A 4,880-nucleotide genomic window follows, 5' to 3' on the forward strand; every position below is an offset into this window, starting at 1 on the left:
GACTAGTTATCCAGTCCCTTGGTGAGCAGAGGGGGTTCATCCTCCCAAGTCTCATTTCCAAATAACTTGTCATTCAGCTTCATGATTGCTCCAAGGTATTTAGCAACTTGCTCTTCAGAGACATACTCATCCTCTTCAGAGGAAGAATACTCATCAGAGCTCATGAATGGCAGAAGTAAGTCCAATGGGATCTCTATGGTCTCAGTTTGAGCCTCAGATTCCCAAGATTCCTCATTGGGGAACTCAGTGGAGGTCAGTGGACGTCCATTGAGGTCTTTCTTAGTGGCGTTCACTGCCTCTTCTTCCTCCCAGAATTCGGCCATATTGATGGCCTTGCATTCCCCTTTTGGATTTTCTTCAGTATTACTTGGGAGAGTGCTTGGAGGAAGTTCAGTAATTTTCTTGCTCAGCTGACCCACTTGTCCTTCCAAATTCCTAATGGAGGATCTAGTTTCAGTCATGAAACTTTGAGTGGTCTTAATTAGATCAGAGACCATAGTTGCTAAGTCAGAGGTATTCTGCTTAGAACTCTCTGTCTGTTGCTGAGAAGATGATGGGAAAGGCTTGCTATTGCTAAACCTGTTTCTCCCACCATTATTGTTATTGAAACCTTGTTGAGGTCTCTGTTGATCCTTCCATGAAAGATTTGGATGATTCCTCCATGAAGGGTTGTAGGTGTTTCCATAGGGTTCTCCCATGTAATTCACCTCTTCCATTGAAGGGTTCTCAGGATCATAAGCTTCTTCCTCAGATGAAGCTTCCTTAGTACTGCTTGGTGCATTTTGCATTCCAGACAGACTTTGAGAAATCATATTGACTTGTTGGGTCAATATTTTATTCTGAGCCAAAATGGCATTCAGAATGTCAATCTCAAGAACTCCTTTCTTCTGACTAGTCCCATTGTTCACAGGATTTCTTTCAGAAGTGTACATGAATTGGTTATTTGCAACCATTTCAATCAGTTCTTGAGCCTCAGTAGGCGTCTTCTTCAGATGAAGAGATCCTCCAGAAGAGCTATCCAAGGACATCTTGGACAGTTCAGAGAGACCATCATAGAAAATGCCTATGATGCTCCAGTCAGAAAGCATATCAGTGGGACACTTTCTGATCAATTGTTTGTATCTTTCCCAAGCTTCATAGAGGGATTCTCCTTCCTTCTGTCTGAAGGTTTGGACTTCCACTCTAAGCTTACTCAATTTTTGAGGTGGAAAGAACTTTGCCAAGAAGGCATTGACTAGCTTTTCCCAAGAGTCCAGGCTTTCTTTAGGTTGAGAGTCCAACCATGTTCTAGCTCTGTCTCTTACAGCAAAAGGGAATAGCATCAGTCTGTAGACCTCAGGGTTAACCCCATTAGTCTTGACTGTGTCACAGATTGCAAGAACTCAGCTAAAAACTGATGAGGATCTTCCATTGGAAGTCCATGGAACTTGCAATTCTGTTGCATTAGAGAAACTAATTGAGGCTTAAGCTCAACGTTGTTTGCTCCAATGGCAGGGATAGAGATGCTTCTCCCATAGAAGTCGGGAGTAGGTGCAGTAACGTCACCCAGCACCTTCCTTGCATTGTTGGCATTGTTGTTGTTTTCGGCTGCCATGTGTTCTTCTTCCTTGAAGAATTCGGTCAGGTGCTCTAAATAGAGTTGTGCTTTGGCTTCTCTTAGCTTTCTCTTCAAGGTCCTTTCAGGTTCAGGATCAGCCTCAACAAGAATGCCTTTGTCTTTGCTCCTGCTCATAAGAAAGAGAAGGGAGCAAGAAGATGTGGAATCCTCTATGTCACAGTATAGAGATTCCTTTAGGTGTCAGAGGAAAAGAAGAGTAGAAGACAGAAGTGGAAAATTCGAACTTATCAGAGAGAATGGAGTTCGAATTTTGCATTAAAGGATAGTGTTAGTCCATAAATAGAAGGATGTGAGAAGGAGGGAATTGATTTTTCGAAAATTAAGTGGGAAATTTGAAAACATTTTGAAAAACATTACTTAATTTTCGAAAATGAAAATGGAAAAAGAAATCAAGTGATTTTTGAAAAAGACTTTGAAATTAGAAATCAAAAAGATTTGATTGAAAGCTTAATTAAAAAAAAAAAGATGTGATTTGAAAACAATTTTAAAAGATATGATTTGAAAACCTTTTAAAAAGATTTGATTTGAAAATAAAAAAAAAAACTTGACTAACAAGAAAAGATATGATTCAATCATTAAACCTTTCTCAACAGAAAAGGCAACATACTTGAAATGTTGAATCAAATCATTAATTGATAGTAAGTATCTTTGAAAAGGAAAGGAGTTAATTTTGAAAAAGATTTGATTGGAAAATTGATTTGAAAAAGATTTGATTTGAAAAGATTTTGAAAACTTAGAAAAAAATCTGATTTGAAAACAAAATCTTCCTCCCTTAGCCATCCTGGCGTTAAACGCCCAGAATGGTATACATTCTGGCGTTTAACGCCCAAAATGCTACCTTTTTGGGCGTTAAACGCCCAACCAGGTACCCTGGCTGGCGTTTAAACGCCAGTCTGTCCTTCTTCACTGGGCGTTTTGAACGCCCAGCTTTTTCTGTGCACTTCCTCTGCTGTATGTTCTGAATCTTCAATTCTCTGTATTATTGACTTGAAAAGACACAAATTAAAAATATTTTTGGATTTTTAGTAATAAGGACAAACCAAAATGCAACAAGAATCAAATAACAATGCATGCAAGACACCAAACTTAGCAGTTTGTAAACTACTGACACTAACAAAATGAAAATGCATATGAGACACACAAAACAATCAAGTCAAATTGAATTCAAAGATCAGAGTAAGTAAATCATCAAGAACATCTTGAAGATCACCAAGATACATGAATGCATGCAATTGACACCAAACTTATGATGAGACTCTAGACTCAAACAAGAAATATTTTGGATTTTATGATTTTGTAAAATTTTTTTTTTTTGTTTTTTTTTGTGTTTTTCGAAAATGAAATGGAAAAGGTATCAAAATTCTTAATGAGAATTCCAGGAATCAGTGCAATGTTAGTCTAAGACTCCGGTCCAGGAATTAGACATGGCTTTACAGCCAGCCAAGCTTTCAAAGAAAGCTTCGGTCCAAAACACTAGACATGGCCAGAGGCCAGCCAAGCCTTAGCAAATCACTGCTCCAAAAGCAAGATTGATACAAAATCAACAAGCTCTTGTGGTGATGAGTTGAAACCTCGGTCCAATGAAATTAGACATGACTTCTCAGCCAGCCAGATTTCAACAAATCATCATGAAACTCTAGAATTCATCTTCAAGAATTTCGAAAAAATAAATACCTAATCTAAGCAACAAGATGAACCGTCAGTTGTCCAGCCTAAACAATCCCGGGCAATAACACCAAAACCTTGATGTTGTTGCCGGATCTTGGCACTGATGTTACCAAAGCTTGCTCAAAACTTGAACAATCCCCGGCAACGGCGCCAAAAACTTGGTGCGGCGAAATTGTGAACTATACTTTTTCACAACTCTCATAATCCCCGGTAATGGCTCCAAAAACGTGGTAGCTCAATACCATGGCATTACACAACTTCGCACAACTAACCAGCAAGTGCACTGGGTCGTCCAAGTAATAAACCTTACGTGAGTAAGGGTCGATCCCACGGAGATTGTTAGTATTGAAGCAAGCTATGCTCATCTTGTAAATCTTAGTCAGGCAAACTCAAATGATAATGGTGATGAACGAAAATAACACAAGGATAAAGATAGAGATACTTATGTAATTCATTGGTAGGAACTTCAGATAAGCGCATGAAGATGCCTTCCCTTCCGTCTCTCTGCTTTCCTACTGCCTTCATCCAATCCTTCTTCCTCCTTTCCATGGCAAGCTCGTGTAGGGTTTCACTGTTGTCAGCAGCTACCTCCCATCCTCGCAGTGAAAGCTAATGCACACACTCTGTCACAGTGCTGCCAATCACCGGTGTGGTTCCCTCCCCTACCGGAATAGAATCCAGTGATTCTTTTGCGTCTGTCACTAACGCCCAGTAGGTTACAAGTTTGAAGCACGTCACAGTCATTCAGTCATTGAATCCTTCTCAGAATACCACAGACAAGGTTTAGACCTTCCGGATTCTCTTGAATGCCGCCATCAGTCCTGCCTATACCACGAAGATTCCGATTAAAGAATCCAAGAGACATTCACTAGAGCCTTGGTTGCTTGTAGAACAAGAGTGGTTGTCAGTCACCTTGTTCATGGGTGAGAATGATGATGAGTGTCACGGATCATCACATTCATCAAGTTGAAGAACAAGTGATATCTTAGAACAAGAACAAGCGGAATTGAATGGAAGAACAATAGTAATTGCATTAATACTCGAGGTACAGCAGAGCTCCACACCTTAATCTATGGTGTGTAGAAACTCCACCGTTGAAAATACATAGGCATAAGTCTAGGCATGGCCGAATGGCCAGCCTCCCAATGATCTAAGAACACAATGTCCAAAGATATAAAGATCCCTAGACTTAAAGATCCAAAAAACTTCTAATACAATAGCAAAAGGTCCTACTTATAAGAAACTAGTAGCCTAAGGTGTACAGAAATGAGTAAATGACATAAAAATCCTCTTCCGGGCCCACTTGGTGTGTGCTTGGGCTGAGCAATGAAGCAAATTTCGTGTAGAGACTCTTCTTGGAGTTAAACGCCAGCTTTGGTGCCAGTTTGGGCGTTTAACTCCCATTTGGGTGCCAGTTCCAGCGTTTAACGCTGGGATTTCTTGAGGTGACTTTGAACGCCGGTTTGGGCCATCAAATCTTGGGCAAAGTATGGACTATCATATATTGCTGGAAAGCCAGGATGTCTACTTCCAACGCCATTGAGAGCGCGCCAATTGGCTTCTGTAGCTCCAGAAATCCACTTCGAGTGCAGTG

General features: G+C 40.2%; 1 non-coding gene across 1 annotated transcript; it reads left to right on the forward strand.

Moving 5' to 3' along the window:
- The first annotated feature begins 1,082 nt into the window (after positions 1-1,082).
- LOC112718965 (small nucleolar RNA R71) lies at positions 1,083-1,190 on the forward strand. Its single transcript, XR_003161290.1, has one exon. It is a non-coding gene; the product is annotated as a small nucleolar RNA R71 (small nucleolar RNA).
- The last annotated feature ends 3,690 nt before the right edge of the window (positions 1,191-4,880 follow it).

This window comes from Arachis hypogaea, chromosome 10, assembly GCF_003086295.3.
Source record: "Arachis hypogaea cultivar Tifrunner chromosome 10, arahy.Tifrunner.gnm2.J5K5, whole genome shotgun sequence".
Lineage (NCBI taxonomy): Eukaryota > Viridiplantae > Streptophyta > Magnoliopsida > Fabales > Fabaceae > Arachis > Arachis hypogaea.